The 15,093-nt window shown below is 32.5% G+C and overlaps 1 protein-coding gene across 11 annotated transcripts in view; it reads right to left on the bottom strand.

Annotated features, from left to right (window-relative positions):
* The window catches only part of LOC127701283 (uncharacterized), a 526,465-nt gene that overhangs the window by 466,827 nt on the left and 44,545 nt on the right, over window positions 1-15,093 (bottom strand). For all 11 annotated transcript variants that reach the window (XR_007981970.1, XR_007981969.1, XR_007981968.1 and 8 more), the window contains exon 2: window positions 14,254-14,334. The gene's annotated coding sequence lies outside the window, so the exon portion shown is untranslated. The remainder of the gene's footprint in view (window positions 1-14,253; window positions 14,335-15,093) is intronic.

The following is a 15,093-nucleotide window of genomic DNA, read 5'->3' as shown; positions in this document are numbered from 1 at the left end:
CCAAAATCCCAAAATCTAAACATGGTTAAATTAAGCATATTTAAGATCCCCAAGAATTCAAGACTTTGAATTAAACCCCATTGAAATTGGTCAAGAAATAAGCAATTTATACAAAGTATTGTTTTTGGCCCATAATTCCTTAACGGATAGTGCCATAACCCCCAAAATCAATCCCAACCTCCCTTTTTTGGTATGGAACCTTGTGGTACAATTTCATAGAGATCCATAGACTTATACTCAAGTTGTGGTTCGGAAACTTGAAAATTTTGTTTTTGGCCCCTTATTCTGAACGGTTTGGGCTATAAACCCCAATATCAATCCCAACCTTTCTCTTCAGGTAAGGAACCCTGTGGAACAATTTCATAGAGATCTATACACTAATTCACAAGTTATTGAACTTAAACTAGAAACATGCTTGTTTTTGGCCCCTTATTCCTAAACAGTTAAAACAATAACCCCCAAAATCAATCCTAACCTTCCTTTTGAGGTATGGAACCTTGTGTTACAATTTCATACTCAAGTTATTGTATGGAAACCATAGTATGAGTTATTGTATGGAAACCAAATGTCTTCTGAAAATGACGACGATAATGGCATTGTAATACCATTATATAGAGCAAAAATTGAGGTCGTATAAAAAAAGAAAAAAATGTTTAAGTTGGAATCTAATATACAAATGCTTAAACTTGCTACATTTTTACTGTAACTTTGGAGAAGAGCTTTATCTACATAATATCTCAACTGACATAATTACAAGAAAGCCAGAAATCAATTTTGAACAGACAATATTAATGTCATTAAAATGAATAAGAACACCACAGCACGACCTGCAGAACACATCCCTAGGCCAGATGACTTTTAGACTAGACAGTTCAAAAAGATAACTGCAAAGTTTTCTAGGGCAGTTTTATGCCAATTAAATATTCTATCAATACTGTTGCTGTCAAGACAGCAGGGGTAAACAAATCAAAGATAAAATTAAACACTTAAGTATATCATTAGAAGAAAGGTCAAAACAATACAGGGAATCTTGATTCATTTACAAGGCAACACAAAATGAATATTTCTACTTTGCTGATGATTAAATTCTTGATGCATTGAAAATGCAAATGATTCGGAGATGAAGCAATTAAGTCAATCAATGGGAGCAAATTCATCAATTCAAAATTAACTAACAAATCAAGTGTGGAGAAAAAATGTCATTAGAGGGTATAGATGAGAAAACTGTTTGATTTTGTATTAAACTGTAATTCTGAATCAATAAATAATGAGTAGCAGTAACGGTCCCTGATTATTGCTATGTCCCTTACCAACAAAGGTCACCCTGATAGAGCTATTACAGTTAAAAAGGTGTTTAAAACCAAATAGACAATCAACCAGCACTAACCCCATAAAACTGGTAATGTGTTCAAGCACATATAAATTTGGCAAAAGGTTAGTGACTCAGTTATAAGAGAAATTCACTTTTAAAAACATGTCTAAACAACAAAAATACACAATTAATAGGACAAAATAGGTGGAAACAAGGTACATACATATTAAGAGCACAAATAGAAGAATATTATATAAGAAGAAACTACACAACAGAAACATAGGTAAAATAAGGTCATTGCAAGAGGTGCATGACCACAACAGAAGTAAGATAGGTGAAGACACATTTAACAACAGCAGAAGAAGTAATAATTGGTTACTAGGAAGACAGTTGGAATAAAGTACAAGAAGATGAAAACATGAACAACACAACAAAGTAGGGAGAAAAGGTATACAACAGGAACAGTCAAAAAGGTATACAACAGGAACAGTCAAAGTCAGAAGTAAACATATGAGTTAAAGCCACTTTCAACACTATTGTGCTATTTTGTGGCAGTCATTTATTGGTGGAGGAAGCCAGAGTGCCCAGAGAGAACCATGACCTTCGGTAGGAAAACTGACAATCCTAGTCAATTAAGATTGGAGTCTAGTGCACCTGCCACATGCAGGATTCGAACTCACAACCTCAGTGTTGACTGGCTAGAGATAAAGTACTTCGACTACTTAGACCACTTGGCCACTGAGGCCCCTATCTCTGAGGACATGAATGTCCCCGCTCAAGCTTTGCAATTTTCCAAGTCAAAAAGGGGCATAACTCTAGAACGACAAATGACTCACTGCCCAAATTTGAACTCTGACTGCATATTGTGGTTCTTAGTATTTAGTATAAGTTTCATAAAATTTGGATAAGGAAAATTTAAGTAAAGGTGTGGAAAGGAAAAAATTAGCAAGTTACCAAAATATAAAGGTGCAGACTTCTTATACGTTCAGGTATTTCACATCCAATTTTTTATGGAAATATTCTTTATAAAGCACAATAAAATGCTCCGCAGGGCGCAGCTTGATACGACCGCAGAGGTCGAACCCTGAACAGTTGGGGCAAGTATGGACACAACATTCAAGCTTGATACAGCTCTGAATTTGGATTGTGATTAAATATTTGACACAGCATAGGTTTCTGACACAAAATGAATGTGGTCTAAGAACTTAAAAATTTTAAATTGGACATTCACTTGTTATGGTCCAATATCCAAAATCTAAATACATGGTTAGATTCAGCATATCAAAGAACCCCAATAATTCAATTTTTGATGAAATCAAACAAAGTTTAATTTTGGACCCTTTTGATCTCAATGTGGACAAAGTTGATAACGGGGCCCAAAAATCAAAAATCTAAATACATGGTTAGATTCAGCATATCAAAGAATCCCATATATTCAATTTTTGTTGAAATCAAACAAAGTTTAATTTTGGACCCCGATTTGGACCAACTTGAAAACTGGGCCCATAATCAAAAATCTAAATACAAGTTAAGATTCAGCATATCAAAGAACCCTAATAATTCAATTTTTGTTAAAATCAAACTAAGTTTAATTTTGGACCCTTTGGACCTTTATGTAGACCAATTTGAAAACGGAACCAAAAATTAAGAATCTAAATACACGGTTAGATTCGGCATATCAAAGAACCCCAATAATTCAATTTTTGATGAAATCAAACAAAGTTAAATTTTGGACCCTTTGGACCTCAATGTGGACCAATTTAAAAACGGGGCCTAAAATCCAAAAACTTAATACACGGTTAGATTCAGCATATTAAAGAACCCCAAGAATTCAATAATAAAACCCCATTGAAATTGATCAAGAAATAAGCAATTTATATGAAGTATCTTCTTTTGCACAATACTGTGCAATTTAATATTTCTTGCTATTGCGCAATACTGTACAATTGACAATTTCTTGCTATTGCGCAATATTGTGCTATTGGATATTTCTTGCTATTGCGCAATACTGTGCAATTGAAGATTTCTTGCTATTGCGCAATACTGTGCAATTGAAGATTTCTTGCTATTGTGCAATACTGTGCAATTGAAAATTTCTTGCTATTGCACAATACTTATTATATAATAATTTACACATCCTGTTTGGTGTGTATCTCCTACCATATCATTATTATTTGCTTTTAAATATAAATCAGAAATAACCAACTTAAAATGAAAAATTTTAAAAGAAAAAAAAAAAGGAAAAGAAAAAAAAAGAAAAAAAAAAAATCCCCCCCCCCCCAAATTTTTTGAACCTCCTTATGATTCATCACCCCCAAACTCAATCCCAGCCTTCCCTTTGTGGTATGGTACCTTGCATTACAATTTCAGAGAGATCCATACACTTGAACACAAGTTATTGTCTGGAAACTAGAAAAATGCTTATTTTTGGCCCCTTTTTGGCCCCCAATCCCTAAACGTTTCGGGCAATTACCCCCAAACTCAATTCCAGCTTTCCCTTTGTGATATGGAACCTTGTAGTACAATTTCAGAAATATCCAAACACTTACACACAAGTTATTGTCATGAAACTAGAAAAATGCTTGTTTTTTGCCCCTTTTTTTGGCCCCTAATTCTTAAAATTTTGAGGCAATTACCCCCAAAATCAATTACAGCCTTCCCTTTGTGATATGGAACCTTGTGGTACAATGTCAGAGAGATCCATACACTTACACACAAGTTATTGTCTGGAAGTTACAAAAATGCTTATTTTTGGCCCCTTTTTGGCCCCTAATTCCTTAACTGTTGGTACCATAACCCCCAAAATCAATCCCAACCTTCCTTTCGTGGTATTGAACCTTATGGTAAAATTTCATGGAGATCTATTCACTTAAACTAAAGTTAGAGTGCGAAAACCAATGTGTCTTCGGACGACGCCGGACGACGCCAGACGACGACGACGACGTCATACCAATATACGACCAAAAAATTTTTAATTTTTGCGGTCGTATAAAAATGTCAGTATTCACCTCTGAAGCTAACAAAACCTTTAAATAGACTTATTAAGAAGGGATATAGTTACGATACTGTTGTCAGGTCATTAAAGATTGCATATTTTGGCGTTAATATTGATTCACTTATAGGGTCTTTGCATCGGCACTAAACACATTTATTTAAAAACCAGTTGTTGGCATGACACGGGTTATGTTCTTCTCATATATGTTATGATGGTATGATACTAAACCCCTAACGGGAAGGATTTTGCCTGATATTCATATGATGAAGACATAATCTTTCAATCAGTTTAATTGAAGTCTGGAGCTGGCATATCAGTTAACTGCTAGTAGTCTGTTGTTATTTATGTATTATTGTCATTTTGTTTATTTTCTTTGGTTACATCTTCTGACATCAGACTCAGACTTCTCTTGAACTGAATTTTAATGTGCGTATTGTTATGCGTTTACTTTTCTACATTGGCTAGAGGTATAGGGGGAGGGTTGAGATCTCATAAACATGTTCAACCCCGCCGCATTTTTGCGCCTGTCCCAAGTCAGGAGCCTCTAGCCTTTGTTAGTCTTGTATTATTTTTAATTTTAGTTTCTTGTGTACAATTTGGAGTTTAGTATGGCGTTCATTATCACTGAACTAGTATATATATTTGTTTAGGGGCCAGCTGAAGGACGCCTCGGGGTGCGGGAATTTCTCGCTGCATTGAAGACCTGTCAGTGACCTTCTGCTGTTGTCTGTTCTATGGTCGGGTTGTTGTCTCTTTGACACATTCCCCATTTCCATTCTCAATTTTATGCATAACTCTAGAACGGTAAGTGACTCACTGCCCAACTTAGCATTGTGTATGAGTTTCATAAAATTTGGATTAGGAAAAGTTAAGTTAGAGTAGAGTGCAGAAACAAAAATGGGATGGACAGACGGAAAAACAGAACGACAGAAGGATGGATTTTCAAGGGTAACACTTAATGCCCCCATTGCCTACAGCGGGTGCATAAAAATCTGTCCTCTTAAAAAGGACTTCAGGTTTAATAAACAGCTGTGCCATGAGCGCATGATAAGACTGTCGCCGTTTTTGCTCTTATTCATACTTTAAATGAATTAATATGATCAACTAGAAATACTGGGAGCACTGCTCAAATAGACCCCCCCCCCCCCCCCCTCCCAAAAAAATAAATAAAAAAAAGACATGCACACACAGTGATACCCATTGAAACAAAGCATGAAGGCACTATTAAAGCTACCTCAAGTTTAACTAAGTTTTTGGACTCGATTTAAGAAAGTATAAAATTCTTTCACCGTCCAAAGTGTGAAAAACGGACAGTTTTCAACGATTTTCAACAAATAAAAGTTTCATAACTATACAATGTCATATCAGAAATCTATAAAAAAAAAAAACAAAGGGAGCTTATTTCAATAGATATAAACAAGGTACCAAAGTTTCATGAAAACTTCTCAAAACGCTTTTGAGTTATTGTCTGAAAACTGGAAAATCCCTTCTTTTTTATGAATCAGTACTCCAAAACATAAGATCAGAATTCTTTTTAAATCGAAAGGGAACTTAAGGGTAAATTATTAAGTCAGGGATTTCATTACCACAAATTACTTAAAACCTTTACTAAACTCTTTCATAGATACAAAGATTTGGTTTGCAAGTTTGGCTGTACATGTAGAAAACTTATTTCAAATGGAATAGCACATCCTAAATTTTACAGTGATGTTGTTTACCGAGCCTGAAAATGTAGATAAGATCTGGGTAAGTTTATCAACCTTTAAATAAACATTCTAAAAGTTTACCAATTGAACACTGTAATTAGATATTTGAATATGGTTTTTATTGGTATCAATATTGATTTTGTTATCAATAAATTAAAACCACACTAATTTGCTCATTGTTGAAGGCCATACAATGACCTATAGTTGTTAATTTCTGTGTCATTTGGTCTCTTGTGGAGCATTGTCTCATTGGCAATCATACCACATCTTCTTATTTCTATGAATATTATTGTTACACACATATTTACTTTCACGGTTCTATAATCTGTCCATACCTTTATTATGGCATTGCATAAGGTCATGTTATCTCTGACTGTTAATGACCTCTTTACACTAAATCCATGTTGGATGTGTACTGATTGATATTTTAGTCTTAGATACATGATTTTTTATTGGTTGTTATTGGCTTTGAACAGCTGTCAGTAACTGTGAGTACTCTCAGATCTGTACTTTTGTGTCTCTTTTGTTGTTAGGGATGTATAAATACACTGCCACATCCTGTCTGTGTTTTTGTTAGATGTCTTTCTGCTTTGTAGCGATCTAATGAAGCCCTTTTCTACTGATTTTTATAGGTTGTGGTGTAACACCACTGTCCCAGCTTAGGGGGAGGGTTTAGCACTTACAAACATGTTTAACCCTGCCATATTCTTTATGTGCCTGTAGTTCAGTGGTTGTTGTTGGTTCATGTTTTTCATATTTGTTTTTCTTAAATTTTGTTATCAATTAGGCCATTTGTTTTCTCAATTTAATTGTTTCATATTTTTCATGTTGGGGCCTTTTATAGCTAACTAAACGGTATGGGTTTTTCCCATTGTTGAAGGATGTACGGTTGCCTATAATTGCTTACATCAACTTCATTTGAACTTTGGTGGATAGTTTTCTTATTGGCAATCATACCACATCTCCTTATTTTTATATTAGGTCAATATATATTAACAATTCGCCAAAGTTTCATGAAAATTGATCAAAGCATTTTTGAGTTATAGTCAGAAAACTGGAAAATCACCATTTTTTTAAACTCTGATTTAAAATCACCATTTTTTTAAACTCTGAAATGTAAAATCTAAAATTTATAAAAATCAAAAGGGAGCTTACGTCAATCGATATAAACAATTCACCAAAGTTTCATGAAAAAATGGTTAAAGCATTTTTGAGTTATTGTCTGAAGTGTCGATGACCGATGGATGGACAGACGGACAATAGAATACCATAATAGATGATAATACGTCCTGTAAATGGGCGTATAAAAATGACACATTTGCACACAGGAAAGGCAGGTTCTACCATTTGTTTTCACCATTATAGAGTTGTCTTTCTTAGTCTTTGACTGTTTTCACTATAAAACATTTTATTCAGTTTTCTAATACAATATAATTTGACATCATCTCACAAAAATTGCTGAATCTAAAATTATTTGATAAAAAATATGTGCATCTAAATCTTAAATTTATACTTTTCAATAAATTAAAAATATGAAAACAAATGATAAATACATTGTAAACATCCTACTGATGAAACTGATAACCTTGGAAATATATTTCAGGTAATTATCGGTACAAGTTAAAATTTTAACACTTATAATTATTCAGGAATTTTCTTTTTATGAAGACTGATGGTTTTAAGTTGGATCAGATAAATTTCTGATGCATCTGTGTAAAGATGTATCTTAAAAACATCCTGAATGAAAATGCCTTTAGGCAAATTGATGTGAAAATTTTTATTTTAAATACTTGATAATTACATTATTAGTTCCATTAGGGGGTCTTTTGGACAGATACTTGTAGGACCTACAATTAGTGACACAGGTGCACCCCAACTCAAAACAATATTGTTCTCAAACTCTCTTAAAAATCTGACATCAAGACAAAGCAATCAGCGACCCGTTCCTCGTAAAATTTTAAGTATTAATTAAAAACGAAAAATGATACCCAGCGTAATGGTTAGAACTTGAATGATGTATGGTTTCACAGGGTGGATAATTAACAATGTTAGTCTATCCCTGATTTCTCTCCTATTAATTACAAAAATAAATTGTGCCGAATAAATTAACTTGAATGACAATTTATGTTAATTAGGTTTCAAATACCTCTACTTAAATTGTTTACTTTAAATCTAATAATATCAAGTACCCCATCAATTAATTTAAACAGATGACAATATTTCTTAACTTTAATTTACTTAGCCTTGAATTTTGTGAAACAAACAAAAAAAGACCTTTCTCAGTAATTAAAAACAGGTATAAAGGTTAATCTTAGTCATAATAACAAATCATTTATTAGTCTATGAGCAGAAAGGACAAAAAGGGAACTAAATGAAATCTTTGATTAGTTCAGGCACCTGCAAGTCTGTTGGCCTTTATTAAACAAAGTTATCCACTTGTGGCATCTTTGATTTAAAAAATTTAAAGACATAAAAAAAAAAATTGTTAAATACCAAGTTTTATGTCTATACTAAGAATAATTGTAAAGTCAATAATTATAGAATTGTTATATAGTTCTCATTTCCTTACATCAGCTGTTCAAAACATGCATGTTAATGTCACAAGTTAGGATTATTTTGAACAAACAATATTTTCCTTAATAATGCGACCTAATGAGTGCCAAATAAAGAAGCTGTGGAATTTGATAGATTTTCCTGTCAATTATACAAAATTAATGATAAATAATAAACACTACACTGGTAGAAATAATTACCCCAATCACTCAATGCCCAAAGGATATTTTTTTTTTTATGGTGATAAATTGTCATTAATCAATGTAAGAGAAATTAGTTGAAAAACATGTTGCACAATTCATTTTTTAAATTATGTAAATGAGACAAATTGTTAAATTACCCAAAAACTTAAAAGCCCCAATAAAGAATTGCTGATCACCGACACTGTCAAGTCTGAAAAATTGTTTATAAAGTAAAACCAGTAATTACGGAATCAAATTTGTTCAATTTTTTACAAGTTGTCTGCAGACTCAAAACTAATCAGACAAAAAATTAGTTGGAAATCAAAAGGACTGATTTTCCTCAAATATTTTTTTCCAATAACATGCTACACAGATAATATAGTTACAAATTCTATTTTCTGACTTAAAGTAAAGTAATTCACAAGAGAATATTGTCTGAATATTTGTTATTGAGAAATCATTATTCTTTGTGTGATAATTTGGTGATTTTTTAAATGCAGAAGCATACCATGCCAAAGTTAAGTACTCACTGAAGTACAAATTCTCCCTTTCTTTGCAGACTTAAAAAGAACCAGTTAGACCATGAGACATTTGTTAGGTCAGCTATTGGTAACCTTTTCTTGTTTGTACGTTTGTTTTTTTCCCCTGGAGAGTTCCTGGGTAGGTGCGGAGTGTTGTGCTGTCCAATATTTCCTATCATTCATTTTATGTATTATAACAATTCCTTATTTCTCTATCATTTCTTTGGTCAAATGTCAAAGAAACAACCTCACTGTAACTATAAATTCAGTCAAACCATAAACACCAGCAAAATGACCAACTTTTCTCATGCTCCAAAAAAAGGCCCTGTATGTAACAAAAAGTGGATGCATTTGAAATGTGCTTGCTTTTTATTAAATCCTTTTTGTTAACATATCTGCATGTTATGGTGGTCAGATTTATTGGTCAAGGACACAATAAGGACAGTCACAGAGACCAGAATTTTAAAAAAGGTGGATAAGTGTAACATCCAATGTTGTAGGGGGTTCAACATGGAGAAAAGGGTCACAAATCAATTTTTACTTTATTACATACTTTAACTAGGACATAATCTGATTACTTGGGTCATTTTCACATTCTGCAGTTACTTCCCTTATCTCAGTTTCTTCAACACAAGTAATTTAAAATATAAAAAAGACATCTGTACTTTATTTGAAAGGTTTGATATAACTATTGCTGATAATTTTAATGTTTAACAAACTTTAATTAAGAAAACATTACAATCAGATAAGTATAACCCATTACCAGCCTCCAAAATATAATGCTTAAAATTTGAAAAGAGATTACAATCTGCATAACTAATAGCATAAAATGAATCAGAGTTGTCATTAATATATACTACCCACCTTCGTCAAAAATAAAATTCATATTAGTTTAAAATGAAAATATGTTTTAATTTCACCGAACAAAGGGGACTTAGTAAGCCTTTTAGAAACACCCATGATAATTTATGCAAATCTTTTGCCTTTGAGCTCGCTAGTTATCTTGTTAAAGGTTATATCAAAATTACGTACTTTAATTCCCTATGTTAAATAAACTATTTAAAATGTCCGACAGCTTGGTACAATCTAATATTTAAACATTTAAAATACAAAGTAAACAAACATTTTATTTGTTTTTGGCAATAAATCATTACCTTAAAAGTTGATTAAATACTTTTGCATTAAAACTCTTAACGAAAATTATATATTCACATTCCAGTATTGTCAATTTAGTCTAATTTGGCTGGAACATGTCTACATGTTAATGTAAAAGAATGCATGATATTATGGATGACCTCAGTCTACTTATCATCACCGTCTATTCACCTCTGTGTTTGAAGAAACTTTTTTACAGTCTTAGGCACATGATCCATAAAGTCAAGTCCAGAAATTACCAAGGGATCAGATTTTTTAAATCAAAGATCAAGATAACTGCATCAAACCATTTTTAGCACCTGAGTTCAACCCTTGTTTAAGCATCTGAGTTTTACCCAAATTAATATTATATTAAGGTATATAGGAAAAAAAATTTCAGAGACAAGTGCCTGTGATCTGAGTTCTATCCCAATTTTAGCATCTGAATTCTATCCCAATTTTAGCACCTGAGTTCTACCGCAATTTTAGCATCAGAGTACTACCCCAATTTTAGCATCTGAGTACTACCCCAATTTTAGCATCTGAGTACTACCCCAATTTTAGCAACTGAATTCTACCCCAATTTTAGCATTTTAGGATTTTTGAAAGTTCAACCCCCGTTTTAGCATCTGAGTTCAATTCTAAGTTTGATTTGCAGTTTATACAGACTACTGTTTGTATTTTCATCTTTTTTCTTTTGTCTATTGTGTTGCCTGACCGTCTACAAATTATTTTTGATTGCCTTTGATATCTCTCTTTTTCTTCTAGAGTAATGCCTAGGTCAGAATGACCTTTCGAATGACTGGACTGCAAAAAAGCATATTTGAAGAAACAATGTTGTAACATGGGACAAAAGTAAGTATGGGGAAGTTTGCATCCAAATCATTTTTATAACTCAACAAATGAGGATGCAATTCAAATCAAACTCCAACTGTTGTTCAACACAGTTGTTGGTATTCCATAGACATCAAAAAGGACTATTCACACATTAAAGTTAAGCATAAATGTTTTACTATTAGATATTTGTTGTTTAAAGGTATGTAATGCTATATTATACACTTGACAGCCTCTAACATTTAGTACAAACTATGGTCATCAGGCAGTTAGTTTATGTTTGAATTGTTTGACATTTGTCAACTCGGGGCCTTTTATAGCTTACTATGTGATATGGGTTTTGCTCATTGTTGAAGGTGGTACAGTGACCTATAGTTGTTAACTTCTACATCATTTGGTCTCTGGTGGAGAGTTGTCTCATTGGCAAAAAGAATTTTGTTTGACGGATAAAAAGACAGAAAAGATGATTGCAATATACCCCACTCCCAGATAAGGGGTATTTATACTTTAAACAAATCTTGGCAAATTACAAAGAAATCTCAAATTTTTCTTAATTTGTTTCACTGACTTTTTTTCTCTAAATATGTAATTTACCTCCCACCCTAAAATCTCTAATCAAGCTGTAACCAATAGCTAGCACATAAGGAAGCTTGGTAAATACTTGTCATCCAGCAAAACTTAATTACATTATAAAAAGTAAAATTAAAATCATTTTAATCCTCTGTCTCATTCAACTGACACACAAAACAATTGTTCAAAAGTTAAATGATATAGATATTTTCACTTTAAATGCCTCTGAAAGTATCATAATACGTAAGTCATACATCAATATATGATCTTCTGATCCTTATAAACCACACAGCATTCAAACTACACTCATTAATCAACAAAAGTGGAAATTCCTACAGGTAGCAAGGTCAAAGGGGTCAAACAAAAGAAAAGTAATTTAATAAATAATGAAATAACTTATCTAAAATGGTTTAATTTTATTTAGAAAATATACATTATCCTTCACTTGATAGCCAGAAATGTGTTTAATTTTGAAATGAAGTCCTAACTGATCTTGACTATATGGTAAATCATTTTGAACTTGCCTTTACACCTCAAACAGCAAAGTAGGAAAAGTAGATGATATGGAGGAACAAGAGAATGTGCCCCCTCCCAGGCAAAACCAACCAGCTGACCCAATACACTGCCATCAGGCAACACCAACCAGCTGACCCAATACACTGCCATCAGGCAACACCAACCATTTGACCCAATACACTGCCATACACATGTATTTGGATTTGAAAAAATATCATATTTTCATATCAAATTTCTGGCATAACATTCTTCTTGCATAATTACAAATTGTTTTTTCTCTCTGTCCCCAACTCAAATGTACGTCATTATGCTGCAATTGTTTGAGAATATTTACAACCAAAATCATATAGGTGTCCATCAATTATTTTGCAAGGGGCCATTTATATTCAAGTTTTATGGCATGTTTTATTACAAATATGAAGTCAGAATCAACCAAATTTGCTGTGGTGGCATTCAGGAAAGTGTCATTTTATCCGAGTCACTGAGTGCCTATTTCAATATCTCGCAAATGTTGAATTAGCTGAGGTAGATTTCAAATTGATTTTAGCAGTCCTCCCACCAATAATGATTGTTTTAAATTTGTTGCAATGAAACACAATTTACACCTCAATAAATTGGATGAAAAAAAAAAACACATTTCATTTTCTGACATCCTTGCAGAAGTTTGGCAAATATTTTTGTACTTTTTAGTCTAAAATATCTAAATTTTATATTATGTTGTTCAAAATTACCAATCATTGAGTTATTTAGTTCACAATAAGCTGATATTTGCTGTCTTTGCATACACATATTTGGAGTGAAAGCAGACAGAAAATAATCTTAGATTGGTACTTTGTGTCTTTTGTATATATTTGATACAATGTATTTGTTTATTTTTTTGCTTCCTATCTAATTTTTACAATTTGCTCTCATGTGTTTTTTCATCAGTCCCAGGTAAGGGGAGAGTTAAGCATTTCCAAACATGTATAACCTAGTCACATTCTTTATTATATATGTGTGTCATAAACCAGGAACCTGTGTTGGTTTAGTGTCTGACATAATTGTTTTTTCCTTTAGTGTGTTTTAGTGAAATCTGGCCGTTGGGTTTCTCTTTCAATCTGTTTCACAATTTTTCTATCAAGGGCTTCTTATAACTTACCATATGGTATTGGTTTAGCTCGTTGTTGACGGCTGTAAAGTGACCTCTTATTTTCCACATCTTTTGTTCTTGGAAAGTATCTCATTGGCAATCAATAGTATCTCATTGGCAATCAATAGTATCTCATGGGCAATCAATAGTATCTCATGGGCAATCAATAGTATCTCATTGGAGAGCAAACAACATTCCTTTATTTTTATGCAGATTTATAATCAAAATAAAATATCATAAGTGGGTGATATAATTTACTGATACCTCTAAATTTATGGGTCTAAAAATATTAGATGAAATAAATTTTAGTTACATTTCACCTCACAGTTCACATTTTCTTAATTACTTCTTTCAAGTCTTTTAACAAGTATCCTTAATGTGTGTGATTGTCTTCATATTGTTATCATGACAAAAAGATGTGAAGTAGATATTTGTAAGACAGCAGCCAAATTACACAATAATATCCCAAAACACCATCTATTTTTTGTTATAATTCTAATGTTAATGTTGTCTCCCAACAAATTGCAGTATCTGTAAGAAGGCCTCATAACTTAAGCTACTGATAATTCTACTATTCAGACCTTTAAAAACATTTGTTACAGCTGCAGGTAAATATTATTGACCATCACATAAGCTGATTCTAATGGCCTAAAAGGTAAAAGTTCTCTGGGGACTTGGTTGAGGCTTTACAAAAACTAACTGCAATCTTAACAGCACAATCATGACATCAGTATTTCAATTAAATCTAAACATTCATACAAGAAGCACCATATGTTTGGACATTTCTTTAAGATAACTTACAAATATCTGTCTATTTACTGCATATTTTCACCAAACAGTTAATTTTTTGAGTCTGTCACAACGGCAGCTACCTGCTGTTATCTGAAAACAGAGTTAACAATATTACACAACTGCAATAGTTAAATATAAAAGATGTACAAAGTCAGGGAAACACTTCAAAGCAAAGAATGTTGCACTATTGTCAAACGATTCAATTGGATTAATAATATCTAAATTCCTCACCCTGCTTATGGTTAACTGTTGCATGTTTGCTATGGACTTCTATATTCTTGCCAATTTTTCAACCTCCTGGATTAGACAACATACACATATATTTTCCCAGACAGTTCTTTTAGTTTTTAAACCAATTGAAGGTTAGAAAAGCAAGTCTCATCAAGAAGAGATAAATCTTACTTTTAGATGTTCTAGTTTTCCCAGTCTTTCATCCTTCTAGGTATTACATTCTTAAAAATCTAAATGCCAATATAACACTGTAGGATTGGTCATTGATATATATATGTATTGCAATATTGCAGGTCTATGTAACTAGTTTCTGCTTTATATTGCAATACATTACAAGCATGACAAGGAAGGTGCAGACGAACCAAATCAGGATTGTTTCAGCACTAGTCATAGTAAATGACTTACAGATCAATCATTTATTACTTCATAAAAAGAATGTCCATTGTCAGCATTAGCATAATGCATTTATTTATATGCATATTGGCTTTAGATTGACTGATTTAAAGTGCGATATTCAACATATTCATATTTCTGCCACATTCAAAGAATAAATTCAAAGGAGTAGGTTCATGAAAAGTTTATATTGGCCCTATAGTCATGATAGATCAGTGAAATTTA

This window comes from Mytilus californianus, unplaced genomic scaffold (assembly GCF_021869535.1).
Source record: "Mytilus californianus isolate M0D057914Y unplaced genomic scaffold, xbMytCali1.0.p SCAF_5, whole genome shotgun sequence".
In the NCBI taxonomy this organism is placed as follows: domain Eukaryota; kingdom Metazoa; phylum Mollusca; class Bivalvia; order Mytilida; family Mytilidae; genus Mytilus; species Mytilus californianus.
The sequence above is the reverse complement of the archived record's forward strand: the minus strand, read 5'-3'. Positions and strand labels throughout refer to the sequence as shown.